The following is a 21,224-nucleotide window of genomic DNA, read 5'->3' as shown; positions in this document are numbered from 1 at the left end:
GAAAATGAGAAGCATTATAGGGAGCAATTTGTGTATGCTTTTAATTTTGTATGCGCTTCCCCCTGAAAATCCCCTAAAGACTACTGTCAGGGAAAATATAATGAGCTAAGTGAATTTTTGTTCTTGTGTCTAGACATCGCATAATATAACCATCCTAATTTTCCCTGCAAACCCTTTTTTTCAGATTATGCATATAGATTTTATAGTGCTGAAAATTAATACAGTACAAATTAGCATTCAGTACACATAATCAGCCAAGAGCTAAATCTGTCACATAGCATGGCTTTGCTTTTGGAGGAATTTTGGGGAATAAAGGAGAATTTATGACCTTTGGAAGAAGGGATAGGCAACTCAAGAAGAATACAAGGTGCTGTTAGGTCATTTAGAGAGAAAATCAGAAAGGAAAAAGTTCAATTAGAATTCAATCTGGTCAATCACTGGTGTGAAAAGTATTTTTAAAGTATTTTTATAACACATCAACAACTAAAGGAAAGACAAAGAAAATCTCCATGCTTTATTGAACATGGAGGGGGACCATGTCAACAAGGACAAGATAAAGACTGAAATTCTTAATGCCTTATTTGCCTCCAACTTTAACAGTAGGACAGTTATTCTTAGGGAAAACAGGCCCTTGACAGGGAGAGAATAGACAGGAAGTAGAATAGTCCCCCTGCAATCCAAGAGAAAGTAGTTAGTGACTTGCTGAGCGATTTCAACATTCATAAGTCTATGGGACCAGATAGGTTTCATCCAGGGGTACAGAGGGAACTGGTAGAAAAGCCTTGCCAAGACACACTCCATCATTTATCATCTGTCCTGGTTAGCTGGGGAGGACCTGGATGACTGCAGGTTGGCCAGTGTGATGTACATCTCCAAGAAGGGCTTGAAAGATCTGAGGAGCTACCAGCCTGTTAGCCTGGCCTCTGTGTCCAACAGGGTTACGGAGCAGATCACCTGAGTGCAATCACTTGGCACCTGCAGGACAACCAGGGGATCAGCAGCAGGGGTTTAGGAAAGGCAGGTCCTGCCTGACCAACCTGATCTCCTTTTTTTTACCAGGTCACTTACCTGGTGGATAAAGGGAAAGCTATGGATGTTGTCTACATGGACACAGCAAAGTCTTCAAACTGTCTGTGATTGCATTCTCCTTGAAAAGCTGGCAGCCCACAGCTTGGACAGATGCACTTGTTCCTGGGTTAGCACTGGGGCCAGTCCTGTTCAATATTATCTGGACAAAGGGACTGAGTCCACCCTCAGAAAGTACAACACTAAATTGGCTGGCAGTGTTGATCTGCTGGAGGACAGGAAAGCTCTACAGATGGATTTGGACAGCCTGGACTGATGGATTGAGGTCAATGGTATGAGATTCAACAAGGCTAAGTGACAAGCTGTGCACTTTGGCTACAATCACCCCATGCAGCACAACATGCTGGAGAAAGAGTCACTGGGAAGCTGCCTTGGAAAAGGACCTGGGAGTGCTGGTCAAGAGTGAGAAGGACAGAATATGCTGTACCCAGGAGGCCAAGAAGGCCAAAGGCATCCTGGCTGGTATCAGCAACAATGTGGCCAGCAGTACAGTAACTGTCCTCCTGTACTCAGCACAGCGTGCTGAGGCCACACCTTGAGTGCTCCATCCAGTTCTGGGCCCTTCACTTCAATAAAGTCATGTGGTGCTGGAGTGAATCCAGAGAAGTGTAATGAAGCTGGAGAATGTCTACAGTGTAAGTCATATGAGGAGTAGCTGAGGGAGCTGAGGTTGTTCAGCCTGGAGAAAAAGACACTCAGGAGTGATTTTATCACTCTCAACTCTCAGCTCCCTGAAAGGAGCTTGTATCTAAGTGGAGCTTGGTCTCTTATCCCAGGCAACCAGCTATATAGGACAAGAGGAAATGGCCTCAAGCTGTGTCAGGGAAGATTTGGTATGGACATCAGGAGGAATTTCTTCATGAAAAGGGTTATTAAACATTGGAACAGGCTGCCCAGGGATGTGGTGGTGTCACAATACCTGAAGGTGTTCAAGAAACAATTGAGCTTATTGCTATGGTTTAGTTGACAAGGTGGTAATCAAAGGTTGGATTCAATATTCTTGGAGGTCTTTTCAAACTTACCAGAATCTGTGATTCTGCTTTCACAATTTTGTGCAGCATACCAGTTAAATGTAAAGATACAGCCATTTATTTATTACACAACAGCGAGGGAAAAATTAATAACTGCATAAATTTTAGACACAAGGGTACACTTAAGGGTGCATGATTGATAGAATTAGCATGCACATGCAGGAATGAGAAAATATCTCTGGGTAAATATAGACATGGGAAGTGCAAAAAAGTGATGACATGAATGCAAATATTGGTCTGTAATTTCACATACCTACTGTATACCAGAACCTACCTACATATACATATACCTTTCACATACCTACACATACCAGAACTTTGCTCGAAAGATTTGTAGTTGTCTGCAAAATGCCAGCTAATGCAACAAAACTGCTCCCACCATGAAAAAAACTGTTTACATGTGTAAATATGCCAATATTAGTCATCAAATTTTAATTGATAAAACACATATGCACAATTGATAAACAATGAAATCTTTGTTCACTGTCAGAGTACTCAGTTACACAGAAAAATTCACAAAATGACATTTTCAGGAAATATACTCTGTGTGCTCATATCAAACCTTAAGATTACTTTTGAAAGTAGCCAGTCAGACCAGCATGCAAATGAATATTCTGGATTAGCCATTCTATGCAGACTTTCTTTGTAGTATCTAGACTTAACAGTTTTAACAAGGATATACTGTAGTCTAATCAGAATTAGAGCATTCAGTGCAGAAACTCCTGAGCAAAATTCCACAGATATATTACACTGATCAAAATCAAAGACTGTTGATGATGTTTTCTCCTGCCTCTAACATCTCTGCATATAGACTGGGATATTTTCAGTTTCCTAAAATGTTTTTATATCTCTGAGACAGTGAGCTAGTCAAGTTTATTAGTTGTCTAACTATTAAATCATTTAGTGAAGGCAATATAGCCACTCATGAGATATTATCATGACAGATGCAGCCTAAATAAAATAATAATTTTTTAAAATATCTCCTGTATTGCCTTAACATTCAGAGGCAGAGGATGAGCCAAACACACCCTGCAATGACTTCTTTGCTATTTATTATTTTGATAATATTTTGAATATTAATTAAACAATTAAGTCTATCAAATTGTTCAGTTGTTGCAGAAAAACAGACCTTGTCCCAAGGTAGAAGACAGATAGAAGGAGGCAACTGGACAAATGAAAAGCACACAAGAAAATAGCTTCCAAACACCATTCCAGTGCCCTCTTTCTAAAATATGTTTCAAATTTCTGCTGTCCTAAATTTCAATGGTCAAAAAGAGAAGTTACTATAAAATTGTGGTAAAATTAATCCTGTTGAATTTTTCATGTTGTTGTAGGTGTCCCTCACAAGTGTAAATAGCAACTGGGAGTCTGCAGAACTACGGATCAGCCTGCAAATAAACCAATGACAGTTACCAGAGCAATGACTTTTAATCCCTTTTAAAAGGTACCTTGAACGGAGGAAGAATAGTGTTTCAAGGTTTTCAGGTTTTCAGAACAAAAAGGAAAGCCATAAAAAAATAGGTGCTCCAGTAAGTGGTATAGTCAGTCAAAGTAATGCCACAACAAACATTCATCTCTCCCTCTCCCCATTTTCCTGATGGGAGAAAAGGAGAAAAATCTCTTCCTTCTCCCATTCCCATTTTGTAGTACTGCTCTGTATAGTACAGTGGATATGCTCTGGTAGGAATCATAAAATCATTTAGGCTAGAAAAGCCCTCTAAGGTCATAAAGTCCAACTCTTACCCCAATATTGCCAAGTCCATGTCCCTAGGTGCCACATCCACACATATTTTAAATCCCTCCAGGAGTGGTGACTCCACTGCTGCCCTAGGCAGCAGTCAGAGACTGAAATAGTTAATTATCTCAAACACTGATATAAAGTTTTGCTCATTATAACAAAAACTGTATAAAAAAGCTACAACCAAAGAAGCCTCCCTGAAGATACCTTATTGGTACTTTGTGTAACATTGAGGTGGGGGAGTGGGTTGGAGATAAAGAGACTACTCACCCTGATGTCCATGTGGCAGCAGGGAGACTTTATTCTCAATCCCTTCCTTACAAAGGGCATTTGAAAAACCCAGTCTGAATATTTTCATTGGTCTGATCTCTACGGCACTTCAGGTTCTGTCCAGTGAAATGCCTGCAGCCTTAGGAGAGATGTGTGAAGCCCCTGTCAGTCAACTCAGGGGCTGGTTAATTAACACAGTAACAAACCAGCTTGTATTGTGGCAACAATTTTGGCCTGAAAGTCGAACTGCTGAGATAAGATAAAGGGAAAACCCATTTTTCAGTCACCTGAAACGTGTGGAACATTCATATGAGTGCCCCCCAGAGTCATTCCTGAGGCCTTGCACCATAGGACTGCATATGATGGAACAATGTGGAGTCTGTTGTAAGAGATAATGGCAAAATCCTCCCCTCCCCCCAGCCCCCAGGGAGGTGCCCAGATTTTCCTACCACGCCAGAGAATACATTAACCCATCTGATCTTCACCACCAAGGACAGAATCAATGGAACATTGTTGCGACCCACTGAGTTGTGATATTTTCCTTATTCTGTCTGTCAAACCCTTTCTGTCCTATTTTCTATTTCTTTCTCTCTCTCTCTCACACACTCTCTTGTATTTACTACCAAATAAAACCCATACTATTGACATTGGCATATGGTCCTGCTGGCACCTTAATTCAGGCAGGGTTAGTACCCAGATTAGTACCCAGATCTTGACAGCAGCCTCTTCCAGGTCTTTACAACCCTTTTGGTGAGAAAAATTGTCTTAATATCCTCCTCTGATACAAACAGTGCCTGATGTCTGGTTTTTTCATCCTCTGGAAAAATCAAAACCTCCTCTGGCACAGCTTGGGGCCATTCCCTCTTGTCCTGTAACTGGCTTTCTGGAAGAGGAGACCAAAACCCACCTGGCTAGAACCTCCTTTAAGGCATCTGTAGAGAGTTCCATCTGAGCATCCTTTTCTCCAGCCTAAGCCCTCTTGCAGCTCCCTCAGCTGCTTCTCATCAGACTTTTGCTCTGGACTATTCCTCAATTTCATGGACCGTCTCTGGTCTCACTACACCACCTTAATGTCTTTTGGGTAGTGAGATGCCCAAAAATTAACACAGCACTCAAGATGTGGCCTTACCAGTGCCCCGTACAGGGGAACAATCTCTGTCCTGGTTTTGCTGGCTACACTCTTGCTGACCCAAGCCAGGATCCCATTGGCTTTCTCGACCACCTGGGCCCATGCTGGCTCATGTTCAGCTGCTGTCAACCAGCACCTCTAGGTCCTTTCCCACCAGGAAAAAAGAAATCTCACCAATTTCACCAAAGTGAAAGCTTTCTAGTCACTCTTTCCCCAGCCTGCAGGGGGTTATTGTGACCCAAGGGCAGAACCTGGCACTGATGTTTGACTCTGAAACACATGGCTTTTTATATTGGACATTAGGAGTTTCTTGCTGCCTTCTAACATATTTTAAGATGGAGGACAGAAAAGAGACAAGATTTAATGCAATAGTATTTTTATATGGATTTAATTTTTCAGAGTATTTCCTCATGTAAAGTGATATCCCAAATTTCTTGTCATTTTTCATTTCCTTTTTTAATATGCCAGATATGCAAGATGCCAGTTTGCTCCTTTCTAATTTTTCCTGGAAATATTTCTATATAGCTTATTGTAACTTAGGAAGAATGCTATTATAAAGATAATTAGTCACATGTTTCTACAGAGAGATACAATTTTAAATGGAAAATTTTAACTGAGAATCCATGGTGAGTCTACATGTTTGGGTGTGTTGTTTGAATATGTTGTTGTTTACTCACAGGTTAAGTAACATCTGAATGAAGGTATTGAAGGAAAAAACATGGAAATTATAATAATCTCCTTATAATTCCAAGGCTTCTCAAGGGTTTTATTTCTAAATTATAAAGTAATTTTCCTTAATAAGATTATTACTTTCACTGGGTTCTTCCGTCTGCTGCTGCATCACATGCCCCAGAGGTTATACGCCTTGTGCAGCACTGAGATATTATCTGCTTGCAGCTTATTGCATGCTTTGTTTGAAAAACTGTGAAAAACCAATTGTTTGCTTTACCATGGCTCTTACTATTCTAGTGTGGTGGTTTTGCATGGGAGGCATTCACGGAAGTGATGCAAAGCTTCCAGCCACTGGAAAGCTGTACAGACCTCTGTGAAAAACACAAAAACACATTTTAAAGACAAAACAAACCAGGTGTCTCAGACTGAGAAGCAAGATGTATTCATTTGCCATCTGTACGACAGTTGTCTTCTGTTCAGTGAGCAGTTTTCCTTCTTTTTTCCACAACTCATCCTCCCTCTGGGGAGTCATCTGCTGATAATGGTCTATCGAATGTCACTGCATGACTGATAAGAGCTATAACATCCCATTGTGAGATGCTCCGCCCTGAGGGAGGAGCCAAGCATTCCTACCTGGATATAATCTTGAGTTTCTGGAACACCAGCACAGCTTTTCCTGCACTGGAGGAACAGCTCCCTCTTCCACTACAGGAAGACTATACCTTCTTTTTTTACAGGATCACACCTCTGACAGAACCATACCTGCCACTCCAGGAGGACTGCAGCCATAATTTCCAATAGGACTGCGGCCAAAACCCTGACTAACAGGGTGTCAGGCTGTATTGTGACTCTGTCAGTGTTGCTTTGGTTCACTGCATTGGTTATTTTATATTTTTTTCCCCCTAATAAAGAACTGTTATTCCTGCTCCCATATTTTTGCCTGAGAGGCACCCTTAATTTCAAATTTATAACAATTTGGAGGGAAAGGGGTCTACATTTTTCCAGTCCAGGGGAGGCTCCTGCCTTCCTTAGCAGACACCTGTCTTTCCAAACCAAAACACCAGGGAATTTCCTCTTTCTTTTCCAGTCAGAAAAGAGATAACAGGGGCCCGGCCAGGTGGCCCCAGCCATGGCTCAGCCAAGATTCTACCACTGTTGAGATTTTCCCACAACCACCAGGCAGGAGGAGGGGAAGCCATCAGCCCTCCCCAGCCCCAGCTCCGGGCACAACCTACTGAGCCTGGCCAGGTTCAGGTGACCATTTGCAGGCCCTGAGCGAGATATTAATTCTTTCAGCATTTCAATCCTCCCACAAGTGAGAGAAAAGAACAAAATGCAGGCAATGTAGAGAAGCAACATTAAGACACCAAGGTCAGTGAAGAAGTCCCAGATGGGAGGGATGAGGAGATGCCCTTAGTTTTACGCTGAAATCCTCTTATGAAGGTATAGAGAAGGACTTTTTATCCCTATAATTCATGAAGGTATGCAGAGATGAAAGTGTTCAAATTATCGATATCAAGCAAAGGCCTCCATACTTAAGTAAAAGTATGTTAGAGTAGCTGTGGTCCTCTGAGAAGTTTGAACAGAGAAAAAGAGTGATGACAATTCTGTGCCCCCAGGAAGAAGATGATTTCAGAGATAAATAATGAGAACTTTTGCCTTTGAATAGCTCATCTTTAAAACAGTACCCTATAAGTTGACATAGCCTATAAACAAAGCTGTGGGAAAATCTTGTGTAAAATGGGAGGGATTTCACAATTGCAGGTTTCCCCAGGCAGCTGCTATTTGTGGAGAGAGCCACAAGTTTTATTATATAGAAGTCTCCATAACATTAACAAGAGAGACTTCTCTCCCTAAGTGAACTGAAGAATGACTATTTTTGAGGTGGTAAACTGACTAAAATTTTAAGTTTTCTTTCTTTACATTGTCAGTGAGAAAGAAAATATTGTAGGGGGAGAAGTGTCCTGAAAGTTCTGCTCCGATTCTTACTACTCTTTCTTTAGTTACTGTCAATCATTTTCTCTTTATATACTTTTAAAGTTTTGAGCCTAAAATTTTTTAAGTCTTTGCCTTTCTCCTATTCCTGTATCACAGCAGAAATTCTAGTGAGTGCACTAGTAATGAGCCAGCACTCAAACCATTGCACTCATTAGTTCATTAGCTGAGAAATCTCAAATTAGCCAACCAAAACCACTACAAGTCAAAGTCCTCTAGAAAAACAGGGAAACAGAGCCTCTCCTGGGAGAAAAAGATCAGTTTCTGGAGTCTTAGCAGGGGTGGTGTACTGATCATGTCTCCACAAGAAATCACCCACCCAGAAAATACTGAAAAGAAAGAGGGAAGAAATATTTCCTAAGAGGCTGAGGGGAATTGTATAAAGATTGTACAGTGTACAATATGATCAATTGCTACTGGAATGGAGCACAAGACCAGTAATGAATATTACAATATTAGAAGGTGCAGAGAGAAGAGGAAGTTGACCTATTCTCATTCAGTATCTCTTCATGATATCCTGTTTTAAAATTGTCTTGTGTTTAGAAATTAACTTTTTAAGAAAATCTTGCTTGAGTGATAGCACTATTAAGAATGCTCACAGTAAGACAAATTCAAGAGTGCCACCTCAGCTATGCCAAGGCTCTCATCATACACCTGTTTGACGATATCAAGACTTAGCTTCTGGCTTACAGTGGCTGTAATTTACTAACTAAAAAATTACTTTCCCTTAGTCAGAAGCTGGAAGAAAGAACACAATAAAATGTATTTACCCTATGAAGAGGCAGTTTGCATCATATTTGTTCTGTTTGCCAAACATGGAAAGATAAGGTGATATAAAGATAGCTTTTAAGACTTAACCTTAATCTAGGGGTAACTAGTTAAGATACCTTAATCTAAGGGTAATTTTTCCATAGGCACTATAAGCCTTCAGATCATTTTCATCCAATATGGTATCCTATTCTGAAGTTTTTATAGCTGTGAGAGTCTTAGCTGCTCACTTGCACTTATTTCTTCTGACAAAGGCAAACAGACCATCTGCTGTTCCTGAGAAACCTCTATAGCCATGCTGGCAGCTAGAGTGAGGCTTGCATAGTCAGCTAATGTCAACATCAGCCTTCCTTTAAATATTCCTATCAATAGCTGTGGAAGAGACAGGCATCAGCAAGACCTTTTCTCTTCCCACTTTCTAAATGGCAACAGATTTCTCCAGCCTATGGGATTATAAAATGTTATACTAGATTTTAGTTTTGCTAGCATGGAGAAATATCTGTCTCTCCTGTTCCTCTATCCTGTTTATTGGAGTCACAGGATATTAGGCTTCCTTTCCAGTTCCCAGGCATTTGGATTTTCTCTTTGACAGTCAGTGATCCCAGACTGTTCCTCTATTTTTTTTAATTAAAGAAAAGAATTTATAAGCCTCTTCTACTTATTGGACTAAATCCACTTACTTTAAAGAAACCTCATACTTCACTACTGCCACCCCGGAATTCCTGATTTTTGGAGAACAGGTCCAACCATGCCCTCCATCAGTAAGTGTTCCCATTCCTTTGGTTTATAATGGGTTTAGCTGATAACTGCAAATAATCAGCCAGAGATGGACACACAGCCCTTGCACAGAAACACCTCAGCTCAGCCTCACTCTAGGGTTACTTAATTTCCCTGAAGTTAATGCTGTTTTATAGCAGAGTACAGTTTCAGCAAGACTGAGTTTAATTTACAGTACAAAACTCTTTTCTGTGGCTACAATATGTAGAAAAATCTCATGGTGTCCTCACATTGCCCAAAGAAGAAAGAGCAACTTGGTTTGCTCTGTCAGGTACTCAGGTGATGAAGGCACAGGTAGCAGACCCATAATTCCAAAGTAAACCTTTATGAATACTAGGAGACTAAAATTATAGTTTTAATTACAGAGTTAGTGAATAGACAAACAACAAGACAGAAATGGTTTCAAATGTCTTTGTCAAAAGACTGGGACTATTCAAAGTTGTGCTAGGCCACAGCTCATAGGTGTCACATTGAAGTTAAGGTTGCACTGATATGCCTAATCTCTTATCTGTTGTGTAACATGTCTGATTTGGGCCTGTCCCTCTTCTGGGCATGTTGCAAAAATATATCTATTCATTAACGTTTCTTTGGAGAGCAATGGAAAAATTCTTTCTGAAGTGATGTAAGACAGCAACAAATCTTTTGTAACTGGGAGTAAAATATTTTCAGACCAGAGGATTTGATATTATTATTAACTATATGTTAGATACCTAGAAACTTTTCTAGGCAATCTTTCCACCTTAATTACCATTTAAATTTAAATGAATACAAATTATGCAAATGACAGACAAGAAGTTCTTTCTGTTTTCTCCTCAAACATACTCCTAACCAACTCAATACCTTTTCAACTGCAAATGTCTCAGTAAACAAGAACAAATGGGGACATACAGACTATCTTCTTGGTGAGGGAGGATGAAAGGCTTGCATGGCTTTCATGCTAAGACAGAAAAACTTGACTGTTGGTGGAATTTGTTCCATCTCTGTGAAGGAGCACAGAGACTGAGGACCTGACATGATTTGCGTAGCTAACAAAAATCCAGCTATGCAGACAAAGAAAGGTGAAATTAAAGCCTAATCAAAGCATTTAATTAAGACTCAGCACAGCTTTATAACCAGTTTGATTGAACTGACTGGGCAGTGCATGTTTCAAGATGAACTTCATGGAAAGTGTTGGAAGGGCTCCAGTTGTCTTCAATGGGCTTTGGAGTAGGACCTTTATATTCAAAGGCACTTCCCCGAGGCACATCAATGACACCAGGAGCTGCCTGACCACTGCTGTGGGCAGACAGAATGTGCTTTGCCTAGCAGCACCCCAGGCATCTCCCTTATGCATCTGCCAGTTTTGCCACACAGACCCTGTTAGTCCAAACTGTGCCCTGAATGCAGGATCTGTCCTTTTGTCTGTTAATCCCTGCTCCTGGTGCATAGGTTTCACAAAATAAAAAATGGTAAAGCAGTTAAAGAGTGATTTTTGAATCCTCCTCCTCCTGGTGGGAATTTAAACTTGCATCCGTCCTTAGTGTTCTCATTCCCAGCTCCCAGGTGAGCAGCAGGAGCTCCTTTTCTTCTACAGGAGCAGGTATTTAACAAAGTTGGGAAGACAGGTCTTATGACACAAATCCATTGTTTGCACGATCAATCAAGCACTCTTCTGTCTGTCTGTGGTTGTGTTGGTAACTGTGTTTTGATAGACGTGTGGCAGCAGCTCACATCAGATAGAGTAGTTGTGGACACTGCTAGTGCTCCTTTGCTGGTCTCTGCTTACAAGGTTTTGGTAAAAATTAAGCTCACATTATCTTCCTTCTACATCTTGGAAACAAAGACATCTGACTGTGTCATACAAATGGTTCTTTCTAACCTCAAATCTCTGAATGTAGATATAGAAAGTGATGGGGGTTTTTTGATATTTTTTATAAGTTGACATTATCTTGCCTTTTCAAAGAAGTCTGTGGTGCATTTGAAGAAATCACTCATATTTATATGTGGATTTGCAGTTAAACACTAGATGATCAATATTTTCCATAATTTATTAAGATTAAGTAAGACAAAGTGTGTCATTTTGCTTAAGTACATAATTGTGTTATAGTTGTGTATAATTTATGATACATAATACATAATAATGGAACTTAAATATAACATTTAGAAGATTTTACAAAATAAAAACCCCCATCTTTTATGCAAAGTCAGTAGCAGGTGAAAGTTCTGTCTCTTTTTTTACCTCACTGTGTGTTCTTTTACCTCCTCAGTGTTTGTGAGGGCATGTGTTTAATATAAGTCACCAGACAGTCCACACCAAAAAAAGCTGGCTACAGGGAAAAGATGTGTTCAGAGATGTTCAGGGATATTCAGGATGTTCACCTGATTCCTTTAGGTCATGAAATAGAACAATCAGCTAACAATCTGAATTGCCATCTCTGTTAAGCCAAATCTGAGAGTATATTGCTGTCTGTATTTCCTCAGGGCAAAGATAAGACACAGCACAGAGCTATTTTGAAGGCTTTTCTCCTCTGTCCTCTGTTGTGCAGGGACAGGTGACATGACCTGACAAGTTTCTATACAAAAAAATAGACAGAGGTGACACTAAAAAATAAGTCCAGGTTGGGAAGGCCATTTCACCAGAGAGATGTCAATAAAGACAAAGAAAATAAAGTGAAGGTCTAAAAGAAGATGACAAGACTCTCCTTTTCAAATATGTCCAATTTCAGAATGCAGTAGCTTTATATTGATGAGAAATCTTGAGGGAGGAAGTCTTCTGGAAATCCAAAGAGGTAACTGCTTTCTACTACCATTATCTTTTAACATCTTCAGGTAGAGTAGGATGGGAGCTGGTGTTGCCAGCTCAGTTATTTACTATGTGGTTTATCAAGTGTAGCCATGGATAGTACTTTCACCAGGTCTTATTGCTGGAGGGGTCATCAGGCCACCCTGATGGTACTGTGAGGGCTCAGTGCCAAACTGTGGACTGCCTGTAACATGGAAACACAGCAACTTTTGTCAGTGAATGTATCCTCATGTGGATTTTCTTTGCTGTATAGAGGTGCACATGCTTTGGAAGCTGGACTTTTTGCTTCTTCAGGAACAGAGTTTTACTTTGTTTTTCATGAAGAGAAGTTGTATTCTTATTGTGCTACCAGCTTTTGTCTCCCTTTGTCTTCCATTGCCTGCAGCAGAAAACCACTTCTCCCAAACTACAGATACACATAAAACTGAACCTTCACAGCCTAGCTGTCTGACACCCCTGTCTCAGAAATTGATGTTGTGGAGCTGGCATCAAACAACCAGGTATGCCACTCATAATGGCATCTATTCCAGAGCAAAGTTAGTCTTTCAATTACACTGCCTTGCTTTGTTTCTGTGCAAACACTGCACCTGAAATACAACCTGCTCCTGGTCCATCGTCTTCCTGGAGACTGCTTCCTGGGGACAGGACTTTTTGGGTATTCTGTCCCACTCTCTGCCTGCATAAGCACTTTTGAGGTGCCTCCAGCTGCCAAGCAGCAATGTACACACATCAGCACTGAGTCACCTCTACCTTATTATCAGTATCAGGAAACAGTTCTCTTTCTGGACATGCTGTACAGCTGTAACAGAACGTGCTCCTGAAAACAGTTCTTAAATGCTCTCAGAGAGAGGACTTTGTCTCCCTCCAATGATTATTGAGTGCCTATAGGGAATAGCCTCCTAAATCTTTTAAAGAAAGATGGTTTCAGTGATCCCCTTCAGATTAGAAAAACGGACCTAATCTGAGATCATCTCAGCTGACTTTTTGTGTCTTGTGGGAAGCAGATTTTCATAACCCTGCACTGACCTTGGTCATGTGCCAAAATACATCTTTCAGGCAGGATGACAAGGTTTAGGCACTTCACTTCTCCTGTACTTGTGACATTCTCTATCCATTAAAGATGTGTGCCTACTATTGACAAATACAAATACTTCCCTCAAGGAAGACCCCTTCAGTGCTCTACAGCTGGTAAAAATATTTTTCTCACACAGACAAGACTTGTTGTTCTTGTTGTTGTTGTTGCTTTTTAATACACATTTATATTAAAAGTTGTACCTGTCTTAGGCTTTTATTTTCCCCAGCATTCAAACAGCTTTTAGATGTGGTCTCAAATTTTTCTGTTTTTGTTTTTAAAAATGGATCTGAGAATGTATGAACATGAGAGAACATCTTAATGAGGGAATGTCCTCATGTGACACATGTTCCTGAGTTGTGCAAAAATTAAAAATAATCTTTCTGCACATCACCTTTTGAGAAGAAGGCAATTTGGGGTGTTTTTTCTGATAGCCTCAAGATGAGAAATACTGTAGATTCTCCACAAGGTTATTGCTTTTCAAAAGAATCTCCACTCTGCTGGTGACTGCAATCATTGACTCATGATGCATGACATCACATTTGACTTGTATGTGCTAGAAAATGCTTTGAGTGACACAAGTCACAACTAGAATACACTCTGTGACTTCCATATAATTAATACTATTTCTCTCTTGTCTCTGCAGTTGCCAGTTGTAGGGTGTTTTCTTTAGTTTAAAATAGATAATAAAATATTGGAAAAGACAGAGCCATCAACTGAGCTGTAAGAAATGTCAGGAAAATATTTCATTTGAGAGTTTTTCCTCTGACACTTCCACCTGACAACTTTTGAGGTCTACTGGTTGACCACTTCCCAAGTTGTTACAGCATGTGTTGTATTGATAATCTGATAGTCTTCAGTCAGACTGTCAGGCATTGCTAAATCAAACTGTCCTGTGCAGAGCTACACAGTAACTCTTATCAGTTAACCCAGATATATCTGATAAAAATCTGTATATTTTTATTAAACTAAATTTCCATAAGACTGTTACTTGGCACCCCTTGTGCTGCCAATCCTTCAGTTTCTTTTTAATTAATCATACACCAGCTCTTCATTGCACTGTGTCAGATTAACCATTAATTATTTCATTTTTCCTGTGTAATTTCATGTAATAAAAAAATTTAGGGCTATGCATAGAGACAGAAACTATCATGAGTGATTAGGACTGTACTTGATACTTTTGTTGAGTAGAAAAAGGGTTGTTTCTAGCACTACTATATGCCTTTTAAGAAATGTAGATTGTCATCCACAAACACTCAAGCCCTTGCTGACACATGGTCCTGACTAATGCCAATAATGCATCTAATATAATTTTTTTAAATTATCACAGCAAAAGCACTGTAGAAAATTTCAGGTGCCTGCACGGTGTAGATGAATGGAGGCAGAGATCTCTGAAGGTTGCTCTTGGGGAAAGAGGTTTATTGGGGTTGCAGAAGGTTCTGCTTCGTGCTCCCAGACGCAGCACGTGGCCGGGCCTGAGAGGGTGGGGGAGGGGAGAGACAAAAGGATTCTCTAGGAGAGGGGAAGCTCCAAGAGAAGGGAAGTTCCAAGAGAGAGGAGGAGGTTCCAAGAGACCGCGTGGCCCCTCAAGGCCTCCTTATCAAGGGGCTTCGAGGTGGGTTGGAATAAGGCATGGCCAATGGGGTTGCATGCACTTGATGTTTCAGGGGAGGGTACAGGTGCAGGGTGAACCATACACTATTTGGGGTATGAGATGGAACAGTCCACTTGACCCCTGGGCCCATCCGTAGGCAGGGGCGTTGTCCAGCTAGCTGGGAGAACTGTTCTCATCCTGGCTGTGTTATATATGGATAATCATATTTATCTATCTTCCGCAACAAAGCACTGAGTTTTTCCACTCTCCTTCTATTCACAGCCAGTGTCATCCTTGTTATAAGACTGAAAATATCCAAAAGTCTATGTTCAAATTCAAATAGTTTTCCAAAAACAGCATCAGTTTTTGGTCACACATATTATGATACTGTCCTAGAAAATTACTCATTTCAAAATGTATTATGAGTGAGATTTCTTGGCATGTCTTTGTTGTCACAGCAGACAATAAATATGGTCCCAAAAGCAGAGCAGACAAAATGAATGTAGAGTTAATTAGCTTGGATGGATGAAAGTGAGGAGGGAGACAGTGAGCAGTTCACCAAAGAAACCCAATATTTCATGTAAGAGGACAGAAGGGTGATCAAAGGACAGGTGCTTGTCATCTGTTTGAGACACAAAAGTGCATAATCACGGCCTTACAGAGAAGCTGTGGGCAACAGGAAAGAAATCTCATGTTGAATGCTAAACGTGATATATTTACCAAGCAGTAGAGTTTGGACAATTTAGCAGGGAGGATTGCTGCTGTTGCTGTTGTATGGCTGCAATATGGTGGGAAGTATTAAGAAGCTGCTTTTGTCACCAGGACTATAAACTGAGGGAAGAAAAGTTTTATAAGGAAATTTAAACAATTAGTCTTGATCCAAAAACCCAGCCAACAGTACCATCTGAAAAGAATGGAAAATAGACACATTGGAGGGAAACAAGGGTTGTCATACACTTCATCCCTATTTTAGCAGCACAGTGGAGGGGGTTTGCAAAGAAACCAAGATCTCACATGAGGTTTCTTTTCACAAACAGAGCAGTAATGGTTTTAGGGAAATTATGTGATACATACTTGACTGAATCATTTATTTCTGTTCCTGAAGGGAATCAGTGTCCACAGCTCATTCTGTAGAGTCTCTGAACCACCCCTCCTTGTAATTACCATCATTGCCAGAATCTCCAAAAACGTCAGGGAAAAACCAGGCTCTGCCACTCTGTCCCTCCAAACCACACACATAGGTGCATCATGCAACAATGCTAAATTTCAAGGGTGAAGGGAGATCACTGCCCTGTTGCCAAGAATGAAAAACTCCTGTGGCCAAAAATGAAACTATTCAAAGTAGAAAACAAGAACTGTCCAAGAATTACTGAACAGCTCAGTCCTTCACACTAGTCTCATTTTAAATCAGTTAGGTCAGGTCATAAGAACAACATGTGTAGCAGAAAATGTGTATGATTGTGAAAAGATGCCTATTTGTACAAAGGGTAAATTTTCCTCATTTTTCCATTTACTAAATAGGTAACAAAAGTACTTGTTTAACTCAGCCCTGTCTTCCAGCAGTGCTTTAATTACTTCTTCAGGGGAAGTTGCTAATAATTTCATAACTATTTGACTATCTGGTCTTTCCCATTTGAGAGCACAGAAAGCAAGCAGACTTCTGTTTTTGTCACTTGCTTTCTTAATCACATTCTTTCCTTCCAGTTTTAAAAGGTGATTTGTTTTTAGGGGCAAGTAAGGAAAAAAAAATAAAAAGTAGCCACTTTTAGGAAATTAGAAGGATTTTCTGTTGTCAGAAATGGATTTTAAAAGAAAAAACCTTACATTTTCTAAAAGGCAGGTGGTTTGTTTTGTTAATTTCTTCTGGAAATTTATAGATATTATTTTATCAAATGCAGCCAAAAACAAATTTATTGAAATACTCAGTTATACTACAAAGAGGGAATACATGCTGCTTTCTAGCCTTCCCAATATTTGTCAATATGAACTGTATCAAGGATCAGGGAGAAGAAAAAATAACATAATTTCACTTATGTTCAAAATAGTTCTTACTTCCACCTAAGTTAATTCCATCAACAAAAGTGTTCATCTCTTCACTTCTGAAATAATGTCTGTCTGACAGATTCTCACTCTCTCATGGAGATCATCAGAGATAAATGGCTGCTTTCATCCACTTCACAAAATCACAAAATACATAACCTGAACTTTTGTGTGCTTAGTAATTTTTTATATTCCAACATTTACTTCTATTGCTCTGGACACAACAGAGGAAAAAAAAAGGTGCATGTTACTTCTATCCATTTTGATCTTGTTCTTTTTAAAGTGCCCATCAGCGAACAGAATTTGAATTCCATTGTATTAATTCCTTTTTATTAACTTTTCTGTTTGTCAAAATTATTATAGGCATTTAGAGTAGAGGACAAGGAACTGAGCTTCTTACTATTGTATTTAAACAACTGTCAAACATAAAGTCACACATGAGGGCTGTTGTATGCATCTCTGTGAACAAATAAAAGCTTGGTCCAGAAAATAATCTTGATTACAACAATCGTTAGACAAGAGAAAGATTATTTTATTTACAACTAATTAGAGCTTTGTTGTCATTGCACTTGCCTTTTGGATGTTGGTTGTTGAACATCAGATAAAGTCTTTTTAATGTTTATACGTTCACCTAAAAATTCATTCAAAACAAACAAAGCCTCATAATATTTAAGGAAGAAAACCTATTTATTTCACATTTGGGAAGAGTAATCACAAGCAGATCAAAAGGGCTGTGTAAGGAGCAGGGTCTGCCAGCAAAACTAAGACCCTTATTCTTCATCAGAGCCACAGTGAAAACAGTTTTGAAATTGATCAGATGATACCTTAAATAGCAGTTTTCTACCAATCTACCAGTTTTGGTTTTAGGCTCAGTAGCAGCAAAACTCTGTCACTGGGGAGTATCTGTTACACACAAGAAAGCTAATGTTCATTAATAAACATGCATTTCCCTTCTGGGTTAGTTCTGCTTGTGCTTTCTGATGCAAGTGAGAGTTGGTGACCAGTGACTAAAGAGATGACTGGTGGGAACTCTCAGGTTGTGCTTCACAAAGGAAGCTTTCCCTTGCACAGAGATTCAAACCTTCACCTCTTTGTCCGGACAGCAGCGGAACCTCCGTGGGGTTGTGCAGGTCGGTACAGAGAGGACCCAGCTGACAGAACCACTGCATACCCCTAACAGAGGACAAAATAAAATTATTGAAATAAAATTCTAATACATAAATATATAAATAAAACAATAAAAACCGTCAAACACAATGAAAACCCCACTGAACATATATGTTACAAAAAATAAAAAGGAAAACAAACTGAACAACACAACTCCTCTTTTCCATGGTGCAGATGTTTTCAGGTCTCATCTTTTTGTGACATGTCTGTTTCAGCAGCCCTCCTGTCTCCACATCTAATCTCAGCACGATCCCCTTCATCGGTCTCATTCCACCGCGTTTTCTTCAAATTTTCTTCCCCCTTCCCTTGCATTTTCCTCTTACCCTTTCCAATTTTTCACCTTTTTTCATCTATTTTTTGCTTTGGGCCCTGGCTGACCCAGAGGGACCTTCCATAGACACACCACCGCATTTCCCAATGATTTCCCGAAGTTTCGAATATCTCTTAAAAAGAAGAAAGAATCCTTTATTTTCAGACTTACTCCGATTTTTGTTTTTTCCTTGCAAAGCGCGGAAATGGACGGTGGCGAGGCTGCACTTGCTCTCTCTCCCGCGTCGCCGCCGCGTACCTTATCGTTCCCAACACTATTTTTCCTGCCTATTCTCCACGTTGCCGAGTTTCTCGCCCTCCAGCGAGGCGGCGGGGGCGGTGGTGCGGGATCCCCGAGGATGGGCGCCAGCGGGCGGCAGCGCCGCAGCGCATCCGCCGCTCCCCCCGTGCCGCCCGATCCCCCCGAGGGGTCGCCGCCGGCACAGAGTGCACCACTCTACCTCCACAGGTTGGTTACTTCGACCTTTCTTTTAGTAACAATGCAAACGATGATTATTAATAATCGTATTCATAATGGTAACAACACCAGGTATAGTGTCATATACCATTTGGAGGTTGGTTATTTGCGGGGAGGGTATTACATCTCCCCCCGCACCAGATGGGTAAAATGCAGGCATCAATCTGCTCAGGACAGCTTGAAAACCAGGCAGAAACTATTGCATCCTGATGAAAACACGATATTAACCTAGCCGGAGCGGGTGGGGACAGATGCCAAGAAATACAGTTTTTTGTAGTGGTTTTCTCTAACCCTGCAGTTTTTGCTTGGTGAAGTTCGCTGGCTGTAGCGGCGTGGACATGGGATCCCGTTGCCAGCTAGGAAGCAGGCGGAGTCTCCATCATCCTGCACGAAAGTTCTCTCTGGATAGTGCTGTATCCTGGCAAACCACAGCAAAGAGAGTTTTCCCCACTGTGGAAGCTGTGTCCCTGCGTTGTGGTCTCCTTCCCGTCCCTTTGGACAATCTGCCCATGAAGTAAAGGTTATTTTTTTCTGGAGCAGGAGCAAAGAAGAAACGTGCAGTAATGTCTGGGGGCAAGCTATCCTCGCAGGACGAGAGTGTTTCCTCACCTGTTAGGGATTGCGCCTGAAACTCTTCTTCAAAGCCGCTTTGCGTCTGTGACCGAAGTCCTCCCTTCTCACTAGCATCTACCTTTACACAGACTCACAGGCTTGTGTCCCGCAGGTTATGGGGGTGCCTGCCGACACACAGGGACGCCTAATCCATGTGTTGGGGTGTGGCACCTACATGAGGATTTCAAGTTTGCTCCTACACACAGTTGAATCCCAGCTCCTGGTGGATCCTGGGTCACAGGTCCACGATCACTGTGGGTTGAACTACTCCTTAAGATAACTTCCAACCCCTTGGTCTTTAGCGAGTGTAGCTGTTCGTATAGGCGTTAAAAGGGAAAGAAAATTCATCCTGTTGTTTCTACAGTTCTTTGGGAAAATCATCCCTTTTAATCATGTCTGGAAAATATTTATATACGCTTAAAAAAAAAGAAACAAAGAAAAAAAAGTAACTTTTTTTCTTTTCTATGAAACAATTCATATCGCTTTTCATTTCCTCTAATGGGAGGAATGATCCCAGCTGAAATGAGTCAGGGGCTCAGGGGAAAATTGCCGTATGTTCCTCACGTAGCTGTTTGGGATGAGTCTATTCGTACCTTCCCAGCAGGGAGACTCCTACCCCGTTTCTGAGGTCGGGCAGGCTCACTTCTCCTTCCCCACCCACACAGAAACCAGGAAGCTATCACTGTATCCCTCCCGACGGGGCGCCCCTGGTTCCAGTGCGAAAGCCGGACTTCCCGGTCGTAGAATTACAGAATCTTACAATCACTGAATCACAGGATCATAGGATGGTTTGGGTTGGACTGCATTTGGAGTGGGATCTTATCCTATTTTAAACTCTTCAAGGAAAACGTGCCAAGCCAAAGTATGTTCAGAGCTTCTCGTTTTATTACTTAAGCACATCTTTATAATAACATTCTGCTCAGAGTTTGAAAGAAAAAAGTAAAAAGGAAGGAAAAAAAAAAAAAAGGACTCAATTTCCAAAGAAACGGAAAACAGAAACAGAAAGCTTTCTATCCTAGTTTTTGAGAAATGTTCCATTCTCCACCATAACAGAAGTTTTGGCTAAGTAGCACTTGCAGGACTGGAGTCTACTTTGAGCTGTTTAAATAACTAAAGCAAAAATATTACTTTTAATACTTACGATGCATTTGAAGTGATTATGTTCGGGGCAGAGGACCACGAGTGTGTCCCGCTTAAAGTCGAACTCTCTTCAGAAAGTGCCACAGTTTTTAGAATGTCCCACACTTATGGTTAGAAATCCAGGTGTGCTATTTCGTAATGAGAGTTTTAAGGAGAGAAAACCATTAGAGGAAAGACGGAAGTAGAATTAGCCATATCCCTTGACCAGAATCATTAAGAAGGATTTTAAGTGCTTCATCTCCTATTGTATGGTTTCATGCTCTTAAAAAAATTTTTTATCTGATAATTATGTTCCGTACAACTGCATGGCTGGAACACTAATAAATTTGGAAATAAACTAGTTTAAATTAAGCAAATTTCCTACCCCTTTAAAATCCTTTGAGAAAGAGATAATGTATACATAAGTTAAAAAGAGATAAATTTGAGATCTACATTTTAAAACAAGCAGCCACATATCCTTATAACTTAAACAACTGGGCCAAATTCTCACTCTTTAAAAATCTGGTGCACCGATTTCAATGGCTTTAGAACCAATTTGATGATTTCCTATAACAATCTGCTTTT

The sequence above is a fragment of the Lonchura striata genome, chromosome Z, assembly GCF_046129695.1.
Source record: "Lonchura striata isolate bLonStr1 chromosome Z, bLonStr1.mat, whole genome shotgun sequence".
NCBI classification, from domain to species: Eukaryota; Metazoa; Chordata; class Aves; order Passeriformes; family Estrildidae; genus Lonchura; species Lonchura striata.
This window is presented reverse-complemented; position numbering follows the sequence as displayed.